The following is a 25,705-nucleotide window of genomic DNA, read 5'->3' on the forward strand; positions in this document are numbered from 1 at the left end:
ACGCAGGAGGGAGGCCGACATACGCAGGAGAGCCATGGGCAAAGTGAGGGCTAGCGCGTGGGGCATGAGAGGAGAGCAGACACACAGCTCAGCCACACCTTTGGTGTCTGCACTACCACACCAGGGACTCAGAATTGGGAGAAACTCACGCTTCTCACTCCCTGGGAGTAATGCCTTCTGATGCCCGTGCTGGGTTTTCCCAAAGAGAGATTCTGTAAGTAGAAGTTATCACTTGACCACTGAAGGCCCCTAAACCCCATTCTGTCCTCTTCAAGTCACAGATCTCCAGACAGAAGGTCACATCGTATTCCTCTTACCCAAATTAGAATACCAAAAGGTGTCATACCTTCACATAGAAGTCTTTTTCCTCAGCGTAGATTGTACATGTTAGTCACAATCATCTTAAGATTTAAGAATCTGGGGCCGGCCCAGTGGCGCAGCGGTTAAATTCGCACGTTCCGCTTCTTGGCGGCCCGGGGTTCACTGGTTTGGATCCCGGGTGCGGACATGCCACCGCTTGGCGCACCATGCTGTGGTAGACGTCCCACATATAAAGTAGAGGAAGATGGGCACGATGTTAGCTCAGGGCCAGACTTCCTCAGCAAAAAGAGGAGGACTGGCAGTAGTTAACTCAGGGCTAAGCTTCCTCAAAAAAAAAAAAAAAAGTAAGAATCCTTTGGTTCAACCGGCACCATAGGTTGTTACCTGAAATACTACCTTTGACCCACCATGCCATTGGTTCCTGAGCATCCTTCTGCTTGGGATTCTCTTTCCCCACTTCTTACCAGACAGCGTCCTTTCAGGCCCAGCTCGGTGGTACTTCTGTGCCCCGGAGTCCTATGTTAGTAGTATGCATATTCCAGCCTTAGCCGCAGCACAGCACCTCCTTTGACTTGCAGTTGACTCCCCATCCACGGAATGAGGTCTTTATCTTCTGTCACCCTTGACCTCTATGCAGCAAGCACTCAAGAGGTTTTGTGAGACTTAAGCCTCCTGAGCTGTAGCAATTCAGTCTTGTGTCCTGTCTTCTCACCTACCCAGAGCTCCTTGGGGGCTGGCTCCCTCCCGGCTCGCACTGTCTACTGTTTCCCCACAGAAGCTAGGCCCTCCAAACTTCAGAGCCCCTTACATCCTTGGAGTTGGGTGGAGGTCGCTTCAGGCAGGGGAACCTTTCCCCAGCTGCTGGAAACAGACTTCGGGCCTCCAGCCTTCCCTAGACCCTGTAGCTGGCACCTCCATTGTGGCTCCACTACCACCCTATTGCCTGCCTCTCTGGCCGCCTGTTGCCCTGCCTGTTCTCACCCCTGTCCTGCTCATTGCAGTGGTCCAAGGAGGCTGGTTAGCTTCTGTGGAGAGGGCAGTAGTAAGCCAGGCAGCGCTATTATGGACCCTGTAAATTGGAACATTTCTTATAACAACAGTATCACCTGACATTATGAAGTACTTTGTGCTTGCTGTCAGGTGCACTTACACATAGGGACTCTTTACATCCTCGTAACCACTCTATAAGATAGGTACTGTGCTTATCCTCCGTTCACAGAGGAGGAGAACGAGGCTCAGAGAAGTTAAGTAATTAAGTATTAAATGAGAGGATGTATGAAAAACATTCTCAGCATGGTACCTGGTTCATATAAGTGCTCAAATGCTTTCTGTTTTCTAAACAACCCTGTCCACTCTGTTCTATGACATTCTAGCTCATAATGATAGTGAAGATAATAGTTCTCCCATAGAACTAGGATCTCTAGGAGTCTAATAGTCTATTGATAGACTAATATTAATCTATTAAGTAATTAATATTTTCCTTTTATATTCTACTCTGTGTTTAATAAAATAGAAATATCCAAAATTTATGTTCTAATAATTAATACTAATATATTAATAGCTAATAGTCTAATATTCTAAATAGAATCAGTAATAGACGTTAGGTAACTTTGCCCTAAGTTCACTGAGAAAATTGAGTCTATCAGACATCCCTGTCCGCAGTCTGCTCCATGACCACCAACCTTATTTGCACCCTAACCCCTTTTCTTGGCTGCTTAGAAGCTCTGCTCTCGTGCCCAAGGCTCACCATCTCTTTACCTGTCCCAGTGAATATGGAAATATATTCACCTATTGACTTTTTCTGCAGCCAGTGGAGATGTTCAGTATTCTCCAGACCAAAACAGTTCGAAGCCTTTGCTTGACTCTGCCACCTCCATCCATCCATCCATCCATCTTCTTTCTCCTACAGATCTTCACGACTTCAACTCTTTTCCCAAACACCACCAATTCGGGCTTCCACGTGAGTGCACATGTGTGTGCATGTACAACACACATGTGCACACACACCAACCCACCACCAAGTCCAGCAGATGCTTTCCCCTGGTGCCTGGTCTGTCTGCTCTGTGACTCGGGGCCCTCCCACTGTGGTGCACCCATTGCTTCCACGAGCCACTGTATTCATCCACCTCACAGCCTGACACAGTTCTTTGATCTCACTAGACTAATTTATTTTCCACCTTTATTAGAATTAAAAATTACCCTTTTATTGTATGCTAAATGATGGTTTGAAAGCCTGAATATTAAAAACCCTTCTTCCAGAATATTTCTAAAAAATAATTTATATAATTGAAAGACCATGACTACTAAAGATATGTGTTACTTTTACATCCTCTCAAATACTAAACTTAAAGTAACTACTTGGCTTCAGTAGAATAACATAGATCAAGTGATTGGCCTGTGACTTTGTGGCAGGGGCAGGAAAAGGGTTTCAGAAACGATCATGTGCATTCCTTAGTTCCCAGAAATTATAAGCGTCATAAATTACATGTAAATAGTTCCTGACTTTGTCATTATCAACCAGTTTTTATTAAGCACTCAACAGTTTGTAGTACGTCACATATATTTTTACTGTGTGGGTTAAGTGTAGTGGTGCCTTTAGAGATTTGTTTCAAAAACTTTTTATTACAGAATGTTTCAAAGATACAGAAGAGTAGAGAGAATAGTAGAATGAATCCTCATATACCCCTAACCAGTTTCAACAGTTATCACCGCAGTGGCCAGTCTTACCTCGTGTCTCCCTACCAGCACCCATCCCTTCTCCTGCAGACTGTTTTCATGCAAAATTATTTCATGTCATTTGTATATTTGTTGGTATATATTTCCAAAATGTACAAATTCTTTTTAAAGGGATAATCCTGATGTGATTATCACACCCCAAAAGGACAGTAATGCCTTGATATCATCATATATTTAGTATTCAAATCTCCACACTTGTCTCTTATTTTTTTTTTAACAATTTACATGATCCAAATCCAACAGGGCCGGTGTTTACAATTGGTTGATCTGTCTCCTACGTCTTTTTTGACCTACAGATTACCCCTTCCCATTTTTCCCCCTTAAAATTTATTTGTTGAAGAAAGGGGTTTTTTGGTATGATTTGATCTTGGTTTTGTCCTATAGAATTGCCCACAAGTTTGGATTTTTCCTAATTGCATCCCTGTAGGATCATTTGACATGATCCTGTGGCCCCTCATTTTATGTGAGATTCAGGTTCTGCCTTTTGCCTCTAAGCATGTTAAAGTCTCTTAGAAAGAAAAGTTGGAAAGATGGAATGTGGAAGAAGTAAATATGGAATTAAATGCTATAAGCAAGAAGAATAACACTGATATATAGAGAATAAATACAGATATATGATATCTTATTTCTGGTGTAGTATTATTGTTCACCTCATCAAAAATATGTTCAATACTAACAAGTATTTGCTTCTGGTATTTTTTTCCTTAAGCCTATGTAATACTTTTGTAAACTGTATTGGGATCTTTGTTTCATATCCTACTTTTTGAAAACCCAGCATTGTATAAAGGTTATTTCCCATGTACTTTCATATTACTTCTACATGTTCCTCAGAAGTTAGGCTGTTTGGGAGTGAGCACCATGGTTTATTTAACCTTCCCCCGTTGTTGGCTGTGTAGCTTATTTCCAGTCTTTAAATCTTTATGTGCATCTGCGGTTATTTTCTTCACATAAATTCTTAGTGTGAAATGAGTGGAGAAAATGATAAATGTCTCCTTTTGCTTGGTAATTGCATGGCCAGTTTGATCTCTGGGAGGACTTCCAGTCGCCACTAGTACGTGGGAGTGCCTATTTCTTAATGCTCTCCAATGTGGGCCATGCCCTCTTAAAGAACCTTTGCTATTGTCTGTTTTTGTTTATTTGTTTTGTTTTTTTGGTGAGGAAGATTGGCCCTGAGCTAACATCCATTGCCAATCTTCCTCTTTTTGCTTGAGGAAAATTGGCCCTGAGCTAACATCTGTGCCAGTCTTCCTCTATGTGTATGTGGGACACTGCCACAGCATGGGTTTGATGAGTGGTGTATAGGTCCGCACCCAGGATCCAAACCTGCAAACCTCAGGCTACTGAAGCAGAGTGTACTAACTTAACCACTACGCCACCGGGCCAGCCCCATCTATATTTTTTGGGTTTTGTTATATGTGTTTATCTTTCACATTCTCCATTCTTAGCAATCACTTCTTGCTGCCATCATTACATTTGCCTTTGACACCTGAGGCTGCTAAGCTTCCTTTCACCAAAAATCTCAATAACCCACCTGTTATCATTTTGACGGAGAGACTGGACTGAGTGAGGGAGGATGTGTGACACTCACCTCCATAATAAAGTATAGGATGTGTGTGGATTTGTAACATCTGCTTTGGCAATTCAGAACCTGTGTTCTTCCTGTCTGGTTTTCCCCCTATGTTTTAGATCAGTGATGTTGCAGGGTAAGTGGAAGATCATATTAATACTGCAAGTTCATGTTAAGGTGAGCAGAAAAAACTCAGCTGCTGAATTCTGAATTAAGCAGAATTTGCAAAGCAAATAAATTAAAGGAGTAATTAGTCTTATTACCCGATAACTCCTTTTTTAATAAATAAGGATTCAAATTGGCACCTCTTTGGGTACCTTTAAGTATTAACTATCTTGGGGGGTGTCAGTTGAGAAATCTAAAGTATTAGGAATATTCAAATGTTATCATCAAGATTCTCTGAAATTACAATACATACTACCTATACCCCACATTTGCATAATGCTTTGCAGCCTATCATCATCACTTGAAGCTGCTCACCTCTGTGAATCTGAGCCCTAAAATGGGCCTTGCTGGCCACAGCTTTATGTCCTTAAACTCTGCTTACTCCCCTGCTCCCGCCGAACCTGTTCCTTCTCTCACTGTTGATGCTTTCAGTGTCTCCTTTTGTCTTGGTCTGTCCATTTTCTCCTGGTTTCACTTGCTCCCTGCCACCACAGCATGCTCTTGCTAGTGCTCCAGATCATTCGACTCCATCGACTGCCCTCTGTACCCTCCTTACTACTCCCCACCCTGGAAGAACCCTCTCTCCTTTTTGTGTTTTTGGGCTTCCAGATGACTGGGGACAGTCACGTTACTAGGTGATTTCTAAGAATTAGCATGTGTGAAGTAGGCCTGAAATGACAGCTGGAGTCCAAGGCTTTTGTGATTTGGTCCCAGGTGACTCTCCAGCTCTCCCTCGAGAATGTTCCATCCCTTCCCACTTACACCCCATAGCACCAAACTGCTTAAGTTCCTCAGGCGTGTCAGTCTGGGTTTCACGTGCCTGCCCTCACTCCTGCCATTTCCTCTGCTGGAATATTCTTGCCTCCTTTTGTTTACTTGGCCAACGCCTGTTCATCCTTGAAAACTGTGCCCACGTGTCACCTCCTCTGTGAAGCAACATTAATTTGCCTGTGCTTTGTACGGTCTTTGGTTCAGCATCTGCACACACCCTGTCCTCCTCTATCTTTCTTGTGCTGTGGGTCCCATCCCCACTAATCCATTATCCTTTCTCTCTGCCTTTCCTTCTCTACCTGGTCCTTCTTGTCAGCATGTAAACATGTCAGACCTCTGCCATCTTAAAAACAAGCAAACAAACAACAAACAGTGACAGAAAGCTCTCTCCTTTCTATACCTGCACCTTCAGCTGATCCCATTTCTCCAAACAGTGATGTGTACTTAGAGCCTCAGATTTCACACGTCACACTCCTTCAACCTCAGCGTTCCATCCTGCTTCCTCCATCCCCTGAAATAGTTCTTTCCTAGATTACTGAAAACCTACATGTCGCTAAATCAAAAAAGGGAGTAGGATTTAGTCCTTATCTTGAGCACTGTCTCCATGAAAAGCTCTCTTCCTTTGCCCTTATGCCAGCACAGCCTCCTGGTTTTTCCTCCTATTCAGTGCCATTCCTTCTACCCTTCTGCTAGTCGTCCTCTGTCCATTGTGTGAATGGTAGCCTCCCTCCTGCATCCCAGCCACAAGCCGTCTTCCTCTCTGGTCTTTACCCTCCTCTTTAAAACCTTTGCTGGTTCTTCCTTGTCTGTAAATAAGCTGCCTTTCAAGGTCTTTGTGTTATTGGCTGTTCCTTACCGTTGGTAAGACTCTTACTGAGTGCTGATCACTGTGGCCTGTGCTTTACATACGGTATCATTTATTCCTCAGACAACCCTGTAGGATTTAATTAGCTCACTTTTCAGCTGAGGAAACCCAAGCTGAAAAAAGGTTAAGTTGTTTACCCAAGGCTTCACAGCTGGTCCACTTGACCAGACAGGATTGCTCCACAAACACAAATGAGTCTAACCTGGCCCACAAAACTGCCTTTTCCTTCTGCTGCTCACCTTCCGAAAGCAGAGGCCCTTTCACAGCCTCCTGGTCTGCTCCCAGCCTTGCCTTGCTACAAACTGATTTCCCACTCCTTTCCTTAAGGCACCATTAGCTCCAGCCAAGGAAGTAATAACTGCCTCCCATGGTCCACACACTCCTCAGGACCTGCTCTTGCCCATGCTCCTCCTCCCCTCTGGGCCACACTCCCCACCCCTGCTGCCCCACTTGGCAGGCTCACATCTTCCCTCTCTCCACCCTCAGTTCAGTTGGCTCTTCCTTCCCAAATTCTCGTCTCCAAAGCTTGGAAGAGTCTTTCCTTTCTATGCATTCCCATTGTTCTTAATCTATACTTATTTTATGGTGTTTTCTGCCTTCTATTTTGTGTTATCAGTAATTATAAATATCCTTTTGAGATAACTCCCCTGCTAGATTACACTAGATTGCACAGTAAAACTGGTGACTGATTAATCTTTTGTGTTTTCCTGATACCTTGATAGTTAAATTAAATAATAGAGATTTATTTATCTGAAAGTTTGTTCTTTTAGCCTGTTCAAGAGCTTCTGTGTATGTAGGGGGACTATACTGGTCTATTGAGGAAGAGGAACTTTCTAGACATGGCCACAAGATGGCACAGTGACTGCAGTATCCTGGTATCTGTTGAGGGTGGGCCAAGAAAGAGAACAAGGTATTTGTGTCTTGATTGCTGGATACTCAAGGGAAATCCAAGAGAATTATCAAATTTGACGTATTCAGTCAATTCCTAATCATTCACAAAGGTAATCAAGTAGGTTGGGCAACTGTTTTCTTCTGCAGATCCATTTGGCCAACAGAATGGAAAGCTTTCCTCCTTCCCTTCTTCTCTTCCTCCTTCTATTCATTCAACAAATGTTTGAGTGCCTCCCTGTGCGTCCACTCTTGTCGACATTAGGGATACAGAAATGGACCATGAAAGGCGAGATCTCTGCTCAGATGGAGCTTATTCTGCGGCCTTCACTGGGACCCAACTGAAGATACTGGAAACAGACCTAAGAGTTTCTGTGCTGTTTTTTGTTACTCCTGAAGTCACTTTTTCCCCTTTCCTCTAGCACGGATTGATCCATAGTTTTATATTGTCCAAATGAGTTTCTGTTTAAAAAACAAAAGGATCACCAGTCACTGTATTGCTGTGGTTAATTTTGTTTTAGTCATAATTTTCTTTGGCCTTCCACCTTGCTTCCCACTTATCTCACTTAATCAAGAATTGACTGTGTTCTCTTTACAGTTAGAGATATTGAGGTTCAGAAAGACCAAAAAGCATGTCTAGTATTGCATAGGTAAATACATACTCAGGTCTCTGCGTCATTCATTATGTTATCGTCAAGATCAGTGCCAGTAAAATTTTTAAAAAGAAGAAGAAACAGGGGCTGGCCCCGTGGCCGAGTGGTTAAGTTCGCGTGCTCCGCTGCAGGCAGCCCAGTGTTTCGTTAGTTCGAATCTTGGGCGCGGACATGGCACTGCTCTTCAGACCACGCTGAGGCAGCGTCCCACATGCCACAACTAGAAGAACCCACAACGAAGAATACACAACTATGTACCAGGGGGCTTTGGGGAGAAAAAGGAAAAAATAAAATCTTAAAAAAAAAAAAAAAAGAAGAAGAAACAAGCAAGTCCAGTATTGTGGTAGGTACTTATAGATAAATTTGACATACGCTGTGTTGTTGCTACAGGTAGCTGTTTTGACAAGGTAGACCTAATGTAAATTTATTTAGTTAAAATTACATGTAGTGTTTAGAAACATTTCCTCTGCACAGGGTAAGCCAAGGTGTAAAAATAATGCAAGTATGATCATTTAGAAACCTCAGAACTCACACATTGCTTGTTTAAAAACTGTGAGAAGTTACTATCTGTTAGAGCAGCCCCCTTTGTGGTATGAGCCTTAGTTGAGTACTCATTTTTGTGCAGCATTGGATCCCGGTCTCCACCCTGTGCCCTCCCTGTGTACTAATCCCTCCACCAGCCTGGCTCTGCAAGACGGGATTCAGTTCCACACCCCTGTGCCAACCCTTGCTTCAGTTTCAATACGGGATTAATCTGAGATGCTGTGTGAAAGAGACAGTCCCGTGTTGTATAATTCACAGTGTGGAATTTTGGTTTACTGTGTACTTCGATAGAGTACATTTTTTCCTAATATATAGCTGTTTTCTCTGATTTTAAGTAGTCTTAGTATTTTCACAGGTGCGTTGTAATCTTTTACCACACTTAAGCCACAGGCAGGGGTCAGCCCATCCCTGGATGGTCAGTGGTCACATATTACCCAAATACCATTCAATTCAGCACACAAAATGACTGCTGGCTCCACATGGGTCAGTTTTATTTTAGCTGTGATTTGGAGTTATCTGTGACCATGACCACCATAAAATTTAAGGTATGCCCCACCTGTGTCACTGAAATGAGAAGATCAAAAGTATACTGCTTCACCGAATATCACTTTTAATATAAATCTCACGTTACGTTTGAGTGCATAGTCTTCTTTACATGAAATATTCCAATTGTTTGTACTTCAAAGATTCTGTTGCCTCTGATTCTCTATAGGAGCCTGTGCCAGAAAAAAAAAAAAAAAGAAGAACCCTTAATTTTAAGTGCACATCAGGCCATTTTGGGGCAGCACTCATTTCTGAGAAACACACTGAATATAATAGCTTTTCATTTTGAGCCCTCAGAACTATCCTAGAGACTTTACATTGCATCACCTCATTTAATTCTCACAGTACTGCAAGGTAAGTCCTTATTCTCATCCTGCAGAGGAAAATGTTGAAGAGAGATTAAATTGTCCAAACTTACACTTATGGTAAGGGTCAGGCAGGATTCAAACCCAGTTCTGATTCCCTAGAAACAAGTCCTTTGCCTCTGCGCCACTGTTCCCTTGTACTGCTCTAGGTTCTGTGAATCTGGGTTAGGACTTGTGTTTTGAGGCCCTGTCCACCTCACACCAGTGTAAAGACAGTTGCCAGAACTGTGCTGGTTAGGATTATGGAAAGATTCTGTAACACATCTCCTTATCAAAGTGGGGAGTCGGGGAGCAAACTTGGGAGTGTGTCCTGCTGTGGAGAAGGGGCTGCACCACGTCTTGGCTGAGGCTTCAAGAGAGAGGACCCTGAGGCCTCACAGTGACATGACGGGTTTAAACTCCTTTAGTTAATTATCTGTCAGCGAACACTGCAAAGGCCTAAGTGAGTTTATTATAATTGAGGAAGGTCAAATTCTTTGAAAAAATGCTAACCTAAATAAAAATTGAAAGGAGTATCACCACTTAATTCTGTTTCAGAAAGCAGCAAAGGCACACAAAGATTCGTTGTTTTCTGAATAATTTAAAAACATGGCTGGAGGTGGGAGTAGGGGGAGCAAATTTTATAGGCACCTACATTTAGGATAATTTGTAAATTATCAATAATTTAAAATTTTTCAGCCCATGGTAATATGACTCATGCAAGGCTCCTCTGCCGGTCTCCAGTCTCACAGCTCCATTCTGTGTCTTTCGCTCTTGGCTTAAAAAATAAATGGCTTTAAGTTACCCAGATACACCATACAGTTTCTGACTCCCTCTACCTGGATCACCTGCCCATGCTTGGCTAATCGTTATTTTGTTATCTTGGCTGGAGTGTTACTTCGGTTTTTTTTTTTTTTAATTAATTGAAGGCCTACCAATTAGCATGGCACTTTCTTTTTAAGGCTACCACTAATTAACATATTTAAAAGGTCTATACAGAGGCTGAATTGAAACGCTTCAGTGGTTTCTTCCTTTGGTATTTGATAAATGGAACTTATCCCAAAACTATTTATTATTTGTAGGTCTCAGTTCCAGTTAGAGTGTATTCCTGGAGTCGTTAAATCATGTAGTATGATGTGCCAGTCTGTACAGCAACAGCTGAACTGCACTGGCTTCCTCCAAGGGTGACAGCTGAGAATGTGGCTCTAAAAGCTGCCTCGACGTGTCTCCTTTCTAGTGAGGACTGAATGTAACTCTTACATTTAAGCCAATATTCCTCTTTTTTTCCCCCTCTGAATGAGAAGGAAAGATTTTAGTCATTTTGAGTCATTGCCTTTATGAAGAATTTTACTTTATCAATTCACAGAAAGTGGTTTGTTTTTTTCAAACTTCAGTAAATTCATATGAAGGTTTGTTTCTCATCCTCATTAATTTTGTTTTTCTCAACATGAAAACTTGACCTTTTTCATAGCTTTATTGTGGTACAATTGATATTTAATTAACTGCACACATTTAAAATGTGCAGTTTGCAAAGTTGTGACATACGCCTGCATCCCTGAAACCATCGCCACAGTCAGCATAGTGAACATAACCATCATTCCCAAAAGTTTGCTCATGTCCTTTTGTGAGTGATCCTCCCAATCCCACCTCCTGTCTCCAGATAACCACTGGACTGCTTTCTGTCACGAGAGATTAGTTTGCATTTCCTAGAATTTTATGTAAATGGAATCCTATAAATCTGTGCTCTCTTTTCTGCCTGACTTCATTCAGCATAATTATTTTGAGGTTCATCCATGGTACCATGTGTATCAATAGTTCATTCTTTTTATTGCTGGTGAGTAGTCCATCGCATGAGTCTACTACAGCTTGTTTATCCATTCACACATTGTTGGACATTTGGGTTGTATCTAGTTTTTTACTGTTACGAATAGAGCTGCTATGAATATTCATGTACCAGTCTTTGTATAAACATATGTTTTCATACCTCTTGGGTGAATACATAGGTGTGAAATGGCTGTGTCTGTATGATAGGCACATTTTTAACTTTTTAAGAAACTGCCAAACTTTTTAAAAGTGATTGTACCATTTTTACCTTCTTTCAAGTGGTAGGCGTTCCATTTGCTTCACATCCTCATCAGCACTTGATACAGTTGATGGTCAGTTTTTTCACTTAGTCATTATAGTGGGTAGATAGTGGTATCGCATTGTGGTAGTAATTTGCATTTGCCTGATGACCAGTGATGTTGAGCATCTTTTAAATGTGCTTATTTGCCATCCATAAATCTTCATTGGTGAAATGTCTATTGAAATATCTTGCCTATTTTTTAATTGGGTTATTTTCTTATTGTTGAGTTTTGGAAGTTCTTTATATATTCTGGATACAAGTTCTTTATCAGATACATGCTTTGCAAAGATTTTTCTCTAGTCTTCTAGTGGCTTGTCTTTCATTCTCTTAACATTGTCTTTTGAATATCAGTTTTAAATTTTGATGAAATCTAGTTTATCAATTTGTTGATTTATGGGTTGTGCTTTCAGTGTTAGAGCCAAGAAATTTTTGACTAACTGAATGTCACAGGATTTTTGTCTGTTTTCTTCTAGAATTTTTATAGTTTTAGGTTTTAAATTTGTATCTGTGATCCATTTAGAGTTAGGTTTGTATATGGTATGAGATATGGATCCAAGTTAATTTTTTTTTAATATGGACAACAGACTTTTCTAGCACCAATATTTGAAAAACCATTCTTTTTGGTAAAACGACTTTTTCTAATTATAGGAGTAAGACATTTGTAAAATACAGGAAGTATAAAGCCTATATCTTGCTGGGTTTTTTTATAACTTACCTAGGTACCTTTAAGGGTATTGGAGGGGGTGCGTAATTCTGAGTGTGTACTTTATAAAATTGAAATTATAGTAATATATGTTCTGCTTTTAAAATTTTAGCATTATATCAGTATTTCCTCATGTGATTTAATATTCTTTAAATGCATGATTTTAATGGCTGCATAGTTATCCTTATAGACATATCATACTTTACCCCTTTTATTAGACATTATTAATTTTTATTCTTAAAATATACTTTGAACTTGCTTATACTTAAACCTTCGTTTCTTATCTTTTTTTTGCTTACATTTTAGAAATGAATTATTAAGTAACATACATCAACATTTAAAAGGCTTGGATTACATATTTCCACAATGTATTCCAGAAGAGTTTCAATAGTTTACACTCCCACCAGCAGTAACTAAGAAATTTAATTCTTTATGGCAAGTTTCGTTTGTTTTTTGTAAAACCCTCAAGGATGCCCCTAGACCCCCGTCTCTTGTTCTCCACAATGTCTTTGTAACTTTTTCTGCTGTCGCCAGGCCAAGTGTCTTGCTCTTCCCTAATGCTTACATGACATATGACCCTTCTATTTGGCACTGGTGAAGTTAGGCAAACTCCTTGCATCCCTTGCCTCTTTGACCAAAAAACCTACCAGGATGAATATACATCCCTCCTAGGTTGGTAAAGAAGCCTCTTTCCTTATCTAAGACAAAAACCTCTCCCTTTTCTCGGGCTCCCATTTTTCCTTGTCTCCCAAAACGCTCTGTTTTCTTCCCTGCCTCTTTATCCTCAGCACATAAACTTTCTCTTGTAACTCCCACCTGGCATCCTGAGTTCCCCTTAGCCTACCACCCTACCTTTCTTCTCTTTCAGTGCAAAGCTCTTTGAAAAAAAGCATCCTCTTTCTAGAAGTCACTTCCTGTCACTTAACTAGCAATCCTCATTTAGGTGTTCCTCACTTTTCCTCCTCGCATTCTCATTCCCTCCCACCCTGCCCCACACGCTTTCTTGCTGAAGTTTGGTGTCTTCATGCCTAAGTGGTGAAATCTGTGCAAGAATTGCAGGGTGGTTCTATAACTCTTATCTGTTAGTGGGTTTTGCCACCTTTTTCTTCCTTCTCCTTGAAGATCTATCTCTGCCCCTCCCTTCTTTAAATTACGTGGTTTTGTCTTATAGCGGTGGTCATTAGGTTTCAACATGAGTTAGCCAGTAATTTGGTTTGAATCTGTCTGTATAAGAGTAAGCTATACAACTATCTTTGTCCACCTTCCTCTTATCTCCTTTGTTAATGTTGTCAGGCACATAAGTGGCCTTTCTTCTAAGAAATACTTGTTTTTTCAACTTTCTGCTTTGGACTACTCCAGCACCCATCTTCTGTTTCTCATTCAAACAAGTGCTCCCTGTCCCCTGCTCTCCTCCCCTCTTTTTGCCTCTCCCCATCCTACCTCCCCAAGGACTTGTTCTCAGTGCTTTTGACCCATTCAGTGTTTTACAATTGTCCCACTTATCATTAATGCCTGAGTGTACAATGTCCCGGCCATTTGGGCCTCAGTGCCCTTTTCTCATTTGCATCCTTACAGTGTCTATAAACTCCACTCCACTCCAACGAGAGGGTTATCTTAGAATCTGTAATAGTTTGCAGTTCTAACCTATGAGTTTTTCTGGCTAACTGGCGTGCCCTCCCCTCACATACACTCTTTTTTTTTTTTTTTTTGAGGAAGATTAGCCCTGAGCTAACTACTGCTGGTCCTTCTCTTTTTTTTTTTTGCTAAGGAAGCCTGGCCTTGAGCTAACGTCTGTGCCCATCTTTCTCTACTTTATATGTGGGACGCCTACCACAGCATGGCTTGCCAAGGGGTGCCATGTCGGCACCCGGGATTTGAACCAGCGAACCCTGGGCCGCCGAGAAGCGGAACGTGCGAACTTAACCGCTGCACCCCCAGGACGGACCCTCTTTTTTTTTTTTTTTTTTTTTTTTAACACTTTCTTATACTTTCTTCAAGGCAAAAATCCATACAATTCTTTTCCTTTTCTGACCTTCTGTGGTACTTGCCTATACCATTTATTGTTTTTTCTGTTGAATTGTCACTCTGATACTGCTTTACAGCAGCTTTTATTTTATTTAAGTCATATTGCTTACCTTGACATAAGGTATCTATCCCATGGCCACAACTGGCTTGTACACTCCTAGAGAACAGGGGCTGTCTGTTTACATCCCTGGTATTTCAGATTGGTGCCATATGTAATAGATGTTGATAATATTTATTACATCAATGTCAGCTATTTATCCTAATAGAATGGTAGCCACATATAGTCATGTGTTGATTAACGACTGGGATGCTTTCTGAGAAAGGTGTCGTAAGACAATTTCATTGTTGTGTGAACATCATATGGTATACTTACACAAACTTAGATGGTATAGCCTACTATACATCTAGGCTATATGATAGTAATCTTACGGGACCACTGTCATGTATTCAGTTCCTATTGACCAAAATGTCTTTATGAAGCACATGACTGTGCAATTGAGCATTGACTCTCTGGTCTAGGGAAATGAAGCAGATGATTTCTTCATAGAACTCCTGGTTCCCTTTTCTCTCTTGGTTAATGACCATGGAGGTGGGTCTTCATTATCTCTGCACTAACAGAATGAAACTGAGCATAACCCAAAAGACTGAGTACAGTAGTTCCCCCTTATCTACGGTCAACCACTATCTGAAAATATAAGTGGAAAATTCCAGAAATAATTCACAAATTGTTTTTTTTTAAAGATTGGCCCTGAGCTAAGATCTGTTTCAAATCTTTCTTTTTTTTTCTTTTCTTCTTCTCTCCACACCCCCCCAGTACATAGTCGTATATTCTAGTTGTAGGTCCTTCTAGTTCCACTATGTGGGACGCCGCCTCAGCATGGCTTGATGAGTGGTCCTAGGTCTGTGCCCAGGATCCGAACTGGTGAAACCCTGGGCTGCCGCAGCAGAACTTGCAAACTTAACCACGTGGCCACAGGACCAGCCCCAATTCATAAGTTTTAAATTGTGCACTTTCACAGTAGCGTGATGAAATCTCACACAGTAGCATGATGAAAACCGGCCCCAGGACATGAATCGTCCCTTTGTTCAGTGGATCCAGGCTGTATACACTGCCCACCGTTAGTCACTTAGTAGCTGTCTTGGTTATCAGATCAACTGTCATGGTATTGCAGTGCTTGTGTTCAAGTAACCCTTATTTTACTTAATAATGGCCCCAAAATGCAAATAGTGATGCTGACAATTCAGATATGCCTAAGAGAAGCCGTAAAGTGCTTTCTTTAAGTGAAAAGGTCAAAATTCTTGACTTTTACTGCAAAGAAAAAAGTTGTATGCTGAGATTAATAAGTTCTATGGTAAGAACAAATCTTCTATCCGTGAAATTGTGAAGAAGGAAGAATAAATTCATGCTAGTTTTGCTGCCGTACCTTAAAAATGTATGTGTAGTGAAGAACATCGTATATATCGGGTTCAGTACTATCTTCGGTCTCAGGCATCCACTGGAGGTCTTGGAACGGATCCCCCATGGATAGGGGGCGCTACTGTACTTCAGAATACATTTTGGTTTTTCTTTGTGTGTTGTTGAAGATGGACTTGCAACCTGCGAGTTCACTTTAACATGAATAATAGTCTGGTCCTAAAGACTAGCTGAGGAGCTGAGCCGCTGTCCGTGCCCTGATTCTGCGTCTCCTTTGGGCACCCGTGGTTTGCACCCTTCCCTGTGAATGTTTGGCCTGAGGGGAACACTCCTCAGGCATGATTTCTCCCTCAGATATTTTTCAAACAAGATATATACACCTCAAAAGATTTTTCTGAACACTGTGTTAAGGAGGAGACTGGATGTGTTTAGAGTATAAATCAAGAAAATAAGCAGCAATTTTGAGGAATGGTGGTAAACTTGGAGTAATATTTTACTGAATAAAAATATGAACAATCTAGATAACTTAATTGTGATTCAAGGGGAAAAATATAACTCTAGGGATACTGATTTGTTGACTTTTCATTTTTCAATGTATATAATTATTTTATTTGTTTCACATTTGTTTCTAACAGAATTTGAGATAGATTTTCCAATAAAGATAAAGTATAAAGAATATGTTTAAGTGATAATGAATAAAAAACAATTTGGTTCATATGCCATTAATCAGATTGGCTCTGACTTTTGGAATTCCAAACTAACTCTTCTTTTCTTTTTAGGTTGCCCCTTGGTGCTGCATTGGCCGTATTTGGCACCCAGAATGCTTCATTCTATGGTGGTCTATTGATAAGGTTACCTTGCTAGAGTTTGGAGCAGGGCCTCAGGTATGTGGCTTTTATCATTATATGGCATGGCTTTCAAAGTGATCAATTGTTCCAGTTTCTAAATAATATAAGATATAATAATAAAAGCTTTGAAAAGCATGCCACATAATAAGCATGCCACTTACTATTTTAAGGTCTATCAATGTGTATTGTGTTCAGCAGGACTTTATTAATAGTTATGGTCTAATGGAAGGATTGGAATACTGAAAAGGAGCAGTCTTTCTTACTTTGTGCACAAAATGCATAGCTGCTGTAAAAGCTTATTTGTTCATGTTCCCCAAATAGCCCACAGATGAACTCTAAGCTCTTCCCTCTGTGAATCTTGCTCGGAGTGATAGACTATCCTATGTTGGCACTCTATCTCTTTCTGTCTCCTGGGAAGGATCTGATTAACTATGGGCAGGTGGGGAGGGAGGCTAGCTCTGCTCGCTGCGATGGCTCAGATGCTAGAATAAGGAACTCAGTGGGACAACAGCAGTTTGCTAGCCTTGTTGGACAGATGACTCACACAGGCATCTAGATTTCCCAGCCTGTAGATCCAGCTCAGTGGCACAGAATCATGGTATAGTGATACTGGGAAATCCAGGCATACATGGATTTGTTTCCAGGTAAGTCTGTCAGCAGGACCTCAAAAACAGGATTGAGATTTAGAGGCGAGGAATCTCAGCCCTAAGATGGGAAGACTGGTTAAAAAAAAGTTGGTTGCACCAAGTGCCAGAGGATGGACTCAAGGTCCTAAACTCCACCGATGGCAGGCAGGGGCCCAGCCCTGGGGAAGGGAGGGCATAGACTGAGAGCCAGGCAGGGTCTCCCAGCATACGTGAACAGAGCTGTACAATCAAATAAAAGGAACATACATTAATCTCGCTAAACTTCTCTAATCACAGCATTCTGTGGAGATTCAGCATTAAGATCAAGTTAGCTTAAATTTCTAGTCATTTGTATATTATAAATATTTTTTGAATATATGAAAAGATGTTAGTGTTTTTGTTTTTTAGTGTTACAGGTTATGAATTTTTTTCTTTTTCTACTTCATTGTAGTTTAAAACTTTTTTGAATGAAGCTGTTTTTTAGCGGCTGGAAAAGAAAAGAATTTTTATTACTTAGCCAACTACATTTGTGAGAATTTTCTCCTTTTTGATTTGTCTTGTGTCTATAATCATTCAAAAATTCTCTCTGATATTTTCAACATCATCCTCACATTTGAATTTCACATGAAGAACATCCTCTTTAAAGATCTTGAATTTTGCTTTGTTCCTTTTTCTTTCCCGTAAAGCTTCATTGGCTATTTCCAAATGATAAATCATAATCAATACAGTTTACTTGTGCCTAAGGAGCTATGGAATAGAACATTTGAAATCAGAGATGTTCTGAAATCCAGGCTGACTGAGTGCCGCCCAGGTGTGTCTCCGTGCCCTTCTGGTCACCTGGGGGCCTCTGAGTAGCATGTGCCTGAGTCTCTGACAGAAACAGGGCGGCCTCATATGTGGTTGTGATGCTCCCCAAGTTTCCAGCCCTCCGCCCAAACAAACTTAACAATTTCACTCTATGAGGTTTGTCTTCTGAGCTTGCTTTAAACTGATTTGGGGTTTCAGGAACCCCAAAACATGTTTACCTGCTTGTTTTGGTTCCTGCAATTCCTTAAAGGGACTATAATTAAGTTCAACAGATATTTATCAAATGTCTACTACATGCCAGGGCACTGACCAGGTGCCAGGGATATAAGGATGAATAATAGTCTCCCTGTAGGTGAATTTGTGGTTCCAGGGGAGAGACACGTAATTTCAAGAAGAGCTTTACCGTCCGCATTAGGGGTAAAAGGCTCAGAGAGGTGAAGTTCTGCAGTTCATTCTCCCTCAAGCAACATCAGTCAAGGAATGTAATTATTAAATCTCTTCTAATTATGACAGCTGGGGAAGCGCACCGGCCCTCTGGAGGTGGAGGAGGGAGTGGCCACCCCTGACTTGACAGTTTTGCCTAGAACTGATTCTATTTATTTAACCATGTAGGAGTAAATAGAAGTGGTTGTTTCCAAAAGTCGTTTTGTCCTGGACAGCAACAGCAGCATAACTTAGGACAGAGAGTGTGATGGCATGTACAGGGCCTTACCTGGATGTGGGTTCTGTTTTCATTACATTATTTGTGCTACTAAAGATTTTGTATATGCCCTTATCGACATTTATACCTCATTGTATTCCACAACAGAAGCCTGTATTTAGGTGCACTTTACTTTGAGATGGCTTAAAACTAATTCTCTGCATGAGCTTTGATAGCTAAGTAAAACTTTCTTCCCGCATCACTTTTATTTTAATGTGTACAATTTCCACCTTCCCCTTTGAATTTATGGACAGATCAGTATGAGTGCTTGGAGAGTTCATACATGAACCTAGATGATGCTGTATTTGTAATTTTAATAGCATTAGACAGTTAACCATAAATGAATGGAGGCGTGTCCTCCAAATGTCCGGGGTCCTTCAGTGTGAATATTTTTATAGTTGATGTCACACATTTTTGTTGAAGCTCCAGGAATTTAAGAGGTCAGTGGTAATAAAAATAAGAACAACTCATCACAATTTGGGATATATGCAATTTTGTGATTGAGCTGACCTGTGAGCTACCTACTTTATAATCCTAGGCAGAGCACCAATATTTTGAAAATGCTTTATACCAAAAAAATAAACAAAACCAGGAAAACCTCTAAAAATAGTTAAATTTTAGGGGCTGGCCCCGTGGTGTAGTGGTTAAGTTCGGCGTGTTCTGCTTTGGTGGCCTGGGTTTGCAGGTTCAGATCCCAGGCATGAACCTACACCACTTGTCAGCCACACTGTGGTGGCGAACCACATACAAAATAGAGGAAGACTGGCTCAGATGTTAGCTCAGGGCTAATCTTCCTCAGGAAAAAAAAGACGAAAACAAAAAAACAAGGAAGATTGACAACAGATGTGGCTAATCTTCCTTAGCAAAAAAATAAATAAAGTTTTGATTACGTGGTCTCACTTTGTATTCAGATATATTTGCAATTCTTTGCTTTCTCTCTGGCATCATTGCTCCCTTTTTGCACAATTCCTCTCTCATCTCCTGTTTACAAATACTGACTAATTGTTCTATGTGAAGAAAACGAAATTACCCTGCTGTAGCACCCATCTATATTTTTTATTTTTTCATTTTGGTAAGAATATACAAACATGAGGGGCAAAATCCCCCACGTAGTAGTTAAAATGAAGTGCTAACTTCTAAGTTATGGGTCATTAAAAGAGAGCTTTTAAAAGAGAAGAAAAACTTTTTAACCTTCATGACATTTTTGCTCCATAAAATAACCAAGGAAAATATTTCTGAATTGTAAGATAAAATTTATTTGAATATTCCATCTTCATCAGATTGTCTATTTATTCTCTCTGGGTACTCTAGAAAATGAAATAAACAGTCATACCCGGGTTCAAAGTGGCCCAAAAAGGAATGTTTTAATTGTACAGATAGGAGAAGTGAGTTTGGCATTTGTTGGTTCCAGTTTGGAATTTGTTGACTTTTTCTATTGGTCCTTAAAATAAATGGGTCTGCTATTTCCCTTAATTTCTCTGTTGGCTTTTCTCATGTGTATATTTATAAGGCTCCCTAAATATCAATAAGACTAAATTGTATGGTAAATTTCAAAAAAGGGTTATCCTAGAATTGTATTTTAATGAATTGCTCAAAAGTTGAATATATCCAATACAGTAATTCAAAAAAGGCATCCTTATTTTTAATTAATTTTAGTTGACTATGACATCTACTATAGGAAAATAAATACTTTGATTTTCAGTATTCCGGGTATAAAACGAGTTATTTGGGAACCTAGTTACAGTGTAGGCAAGTCAGGCTCAGTCCTAGCCCTTTGTTGTGTTTCCTCCTCCGTTGGCACTTCTGCTCCTTTCTCTTCTCTTGAGGCATCAGCAGCCCCATTTAACCATCTAACCATCCAGCCATCCTTCCTGCTCCGTGCCAGGCACATTGTCACCTTGAAATTTTTATTAGGAATGGAGACAGAATTGATATTATCCCCATGCACTAATTGATTCCTTAGCAGTAAGATCAGTCAGAATGCTTGTTTTCTGAAACAAAACAATTATTTTAGACAGCTTTTTATTATAGTTGCTATTGTTTTAATCTAAGACTTTCCAAAAGCTGCTAAATCTCAAAAATACCTTTCTAGTGGCTTATTTAGTTTGTTGGACCAAATTGTATCCACACTCTATTATTTTTTTACTTCTATATAGATATGTATGTTCTGTATTGTGTCCCCTATGGTGACTGAGCAAGCCTATAGTTCATTTTGTTGCTGGAAAGCACTTGCCCTGCTTTAAGTATTTTCCTTCATTCATCAAAAATTTTACTTCCTTTTATGGAAAACTGCAGTGAATAAAAAACTGACACAGCTCCTGCCCCAATGCTGCCTACAGTCTCTTTTTAATTCTGTCTTAGGTTTTTATAGTTGCACGGTATTTTTTTTCCTTTTATTATTCTTTAATAAGTGATTTTACAGACCTACAGAAATTGAATGCTGTAAAAATTTCCACATTATCATACAGGATCAAAAAAATGTTCTAAGTATGCTGTTGCCTTTACTTCAGAGTTAACTGTCTTTACTTACGTTATCTTGTTAATAATATCTTTCACATTATTCAAAGCTCTGTTGTGTTTTATATACATAAATTACAGTATTAACTACTGGTAAGTTTCCTTTTGCAGCCTACCTATTTGCTCTATATGAAAAACATGTTTTAAGCAAATGTTGACATTTTCTGAATTGTTTACTAATGGCATTTTATGATTAGCGTAAAGGAGAATAAAGCTTTGATTATCGATGGCATTTGCCCTTAATTAGCAAAGTATGTGTTTGACTTTTAACCTAAATGTGAAAGAATTATTGATACAGGTAAGTGTAAAAGTTCACAGCTGTTAGAGAAATGACTCTCAAAACTGGCGTTTAAAGTACGGAAACAGCTCCAGTACAGTTCCTTTTGCCGGCATCCTCATAGGAATTTGTTTTAATAGACCTTCTGATGTAAGATTCATTTTTCCTTGTTATTTTTCTGTGTGAGTCACTGTTCTAGAACGTAAAACATAGGAAGATAAACCTGTGTGTGTGCACCACGCAGACACAATATCCCCTTTAATTATTGTTTTTTTGTATGCAGAGTTGCCCTAGAAAAAAATGTCTGTTCTGGTACCAGCAAAAACTGGAAGTGTTATTTCATCTTAGGGCTATTTGAAATGGCTACATGTACATTTTCTACCTTGCTTCACAGTTTTTAAGATCAAGGCAAGAACTTTAACCATTTGAAAAGTAGTAACCAATCTTTGATATGTAAAAAGGAGTACACGTTTTGTTGCAGACCCTTCAGAATAGTAGTCACAATGCTTTTTAAAAGTTTTTCTTAATCCTATAAAAGAGAATACACAGATAATTTTATTTGACATTTTAGGATTACATAAATGCAAACTGTATATTTTTGATGTTTATTATATCAAGCAAAATAATAATGAACTCTAACAAGTTCCTGGTTTCCTTTGCTTTGGGAAATAATTAGCAGCCCTTTGAAATTATTCGGCCACTCATAAGAACTCAAAATAGGTTGAATTTAGGGAAATTAACCGTGACTTTGGAATTATGTCTTGTGATAAAATGAATAAAAATGATGGCTTTATTATTTTGTATCAGACTTTAAATATGTAACAGGGATGATTTGTAGACTATTGTAAATATTTCAAATCAAAGTACATAATTTTAAACTAGAATGAAATACTTTTGACTCTAAAAGATTTTTATTATAAATACCATTGAACAGTAAGCATAAATAAAATTTTTATGAATGTATGTGAGATGCCATAAAATTTGTATTGGTCGGGAAAAGAAGAAAAAATATATAAATTTATTGTTTACTGGTTAACTTTGGTTTTAGATGTTTTTTCTACCCAAAATCACTACTCAGACAGATATACTAGTTATTATTTTAACTGTTATTGAAATTATTTAAAATTTACTTTGCAAACTGTGTTTATTGAAAGAAGCTTTTTAAATCTTAAGTTTGTTTTCTTGTGGGGATCATATTGGCAGCTCTGCTAGAGAAAATAGGCACTGTCCCCTGTTCTTGTCTTTGAAGTGTAATGACAGGACTTATCCACTTGCATATTGGTTTGCCAAGCTGCCCTTCTCCTAGAATGCAGTAGAATGAGAGAGAAATAGGAGTTTCTTGAGCACATTTACGTTTTCAAGATGTTCAGCTTCTGTAGGCCTCTCACCCTAAAATGGCAATGATGATAAATGAGTCCACCTCTCAGGTTCATTGAATTCCAGGGAGGTAATAGAGATGAAAACACTCTACACTTGTAAGGTATTTATATTATTAAAATAACATAATACACAAAACAGCTTTCATATTCTTAATTACCCTACCAAAAATTCAGTATGTGCCCTGGGCAAGTAAGTATTTTCAAAGTTAATTTTATTATTTTGCAATTTTGATGTGCAAAATTCAGTTCTTCCATTTATGCATGTCCTGTGCTTTACAAAAGAATGGAGCTTTTGCTTTAACTTTATAAATGTCTTTTATTAGTCTAAATTTTTATTTTTCTTGTCTTAAACTGTGAGAATAATGCTGCTTTCAAATGTACCCTTAGTATTTTTGTAATGATGCTTGAATGTCCTCTATCAAATATTTTATTTATACATCATCAAATTAAAAGTATGTGAAAATTTGATTTCAGGGTAAATTAATTAGATTCGTGTTTAGAACGTTAAGTAAAATTCTTTTCATTTAAACCTACCATTGGTGAATCTTTTTGTTATTGTATTTTACCTATTTGATTTATATTATCCCTCTCAAGGTTTTATAATCATGATTTCTGAACATTCATCTTCACAATATTCAGAGCTTACTAATCTCTCTGTGGCCTGTACTCTCTATAAAAGATAATTCTAGTTTTTTCTGCCTTTTGACCATCATTCTTTTCATATATACTTGTACAATCAAGAATTAACAGATTTTTTCCTATGTGTGTTCTTAGTTTTACTGAAGATCATAGGCATTTTTAAGATATTTTAAGATTTTTCAACAATGATCTCTTAAAACCAAATGATGCTTGCTTGCTGACACCCCCTTCTCCTGTAGCAAACCTGTATTTAACTCCCTTTGCATGCTTTCAAAATTCTAGAGAGCACAGTTATCGCTGCATCTCATCAATCCCTGCAGATCCTGAGAAGTAAATTGGCAGATAACAAAAGTGTAGCTCAGAGAAGCCCAAGGTGCACGAGTTGTGCAGCATGGGCATGTGAGGTGCTTTCATCGGGAGTCTGCTCTCCTTTGGTGAGGTTCCAGATGCACTCTCTCGAAGAGAGAACTGAGTTTGTCACTTCCATAATGTTATTAAGCTTAATGAAATTTCGTTCAGTTTGGTTTACAAATAGTAACCTTAATATCCATTTCTCTCAGTAGGCAAGTTAGATTAAAAAAATTAAATTGAATTTGGGAAAGAAGTGGGGAGTCATTCAGCATCACAAAATGCCATTATATATGTAATACTGTTTTACTTTTTGTTTCTGCATTTATTTGGTCATGTAAATGTGCTTAGAACTAATAAAAATTTGCAATTGGTGAAAATTAATGCATGACTCATCAGCAGAGTATGGAATGTAAGCATGTGCCATGAAATTACAATTCTTTTGTCCTTTATTTTCCATCATTTACATACTGATTCCATGTAGAGTGTAGTCCATTCTTATTTTTTGTTTCATAGATTGGCCAAAATGGGAAGGATTGAATTCCGCTCTCTTCCACGAAGAGTCAATGGGACTGGCTAAGATCAAGGTCTGAGGCTTTTTCCATCTGTCATCAGGTATGCATTGAACAGAAATCGCTTCAGTTCTATGCATGTATCTTTAAAGTGTTTGATTGACATGCGTATTATGAATGTGGACTTGTATTTGATGTTGAGTCACAACCTTATATTTATCCTATAGTTTTAAATGCACCTGTAACTAATTTGAGTTTCGTAATATATTGAGATAAAAAGATATTATTAGCCATGAAAAAATTTCAGCTGGTCTTAGAAAAGTGTAATATTTGAAATCTGCAATTCTTCATTGCTCAGTATGTACATCCAAAGATAACATAATTCATTTGTTACTCCATATTGAGTATCACCAATTTTAATATAATTGAATGTTTGTATGTTGTTTCATGGTGCACTTTTAATATATTTTTTTCAATAATTTAGATGTTATCATTTTTCTCAACTGGATTTTCTGCCCATTATGGTTGGACCTCATAACACAATAATGACACATGACCAGTTTTTGAAATATTTTCAGATGTTAGTTATATTCAAGGATTTAGATACTTTGCATTCCATGTTGATTTCACAGTTGAAAAATTTATCAGCTTGTTTCCCACAGTGTTCTAAATAGATGCATAAAAGCATCATGTTAGGAAATGAATTAGTCATAATTACTCTTTTTTCCTGCCTTGGCAGAATGCTTTATACCAATTTGCAGTGTCATTACTGGTGACAGCAGAGTAGCTGTTTAGACATTTCTGAGAGAGGCAGAGTAGCTGTCTCTTGAATGAGAATATAAGAGGAAAAAAACAAGTCCTTGACATTCTGAAAATCTAAAACCAGAGGGAACACGTTGTGTTAGCATTAGTAATGTCAGTTGCACTAATTGTGTTAATGTCACCTTTAAACTGCAAAGGAGTCTTAGACAATTTGAACAGCTTAAATGAAGGCCTTGCCTGTACCTCCCTACTGGTGAAGAAAGAATATGTGAACCCAACACTGATTAACTTACCCAATGTGCGTTACATTTCAATGAAAGGAGTAGGCAGTTACTCTGTTTTGCCTGTTTAGTGACAGCCTCTACATGAAAATACAATAGGACCTATTGCGATATACACAATTTTATGAAAATGTAGGTTAAATTTAGAGCTCCTGCAAAAGTGTGCCTGGAATCTGTGAAAGTCAGTATCATACATTTAGCTTGTGAAGGCAAGTAAGTGTCAGTCTGTTGCCAAAACACAAGTGATATAAAGAAATGGGTTTTCATTTTTTTCTGAATATGTAATAGGATGAAAAATCCAATTGATTAGTAGTTGATAACAGTCATGTAGCCACATTCAGTTTTC

General features: G+C 38.9%; 1 protein-coding gene across 4 annotated transcripts in view; it reads left to right on the forward strand.

The window, feature by feature from the left end:
• The window catches only part of PLAG1 (PLAG1 zinc finger), a 50,172-nt gene that overhangs the window by 18,719 nt on the left and 5,748 nt on the right, over positions 1-25,705 (forward strand). For 2 of the 4 annotated variants that reach the window (XM_023648589.2, XM_070221540.1), the window contains exons 2-3: positions 16,443-16,547; positions 24,321-24,419. The gene's annotated coding sequence lies outside the window, so the exon portion shown is untranslated. The remainder of the gene's footprint in view (positions 1-16,442; positions 16,548-24,320; positions 24,420-25,705) is intronic. The other 2 variants (XM_001497516.7, XM_003365590.5) reach the window with 1 other exon arrangement.

This window comes from Equus caballus, chromosome 9 (assembly GCF_041296265.1).
Source record: "Equus caballus isolate H_3958 breed thoroughbred chromosome 9, TB-T2T, whole genome shotgun sequence".
NCBI classification, from domain to species: Eukaryota; Metazoa; Chordata; class Mammalia; order Perissodactyla; family Equidae; genus Equus; species Equus caballus.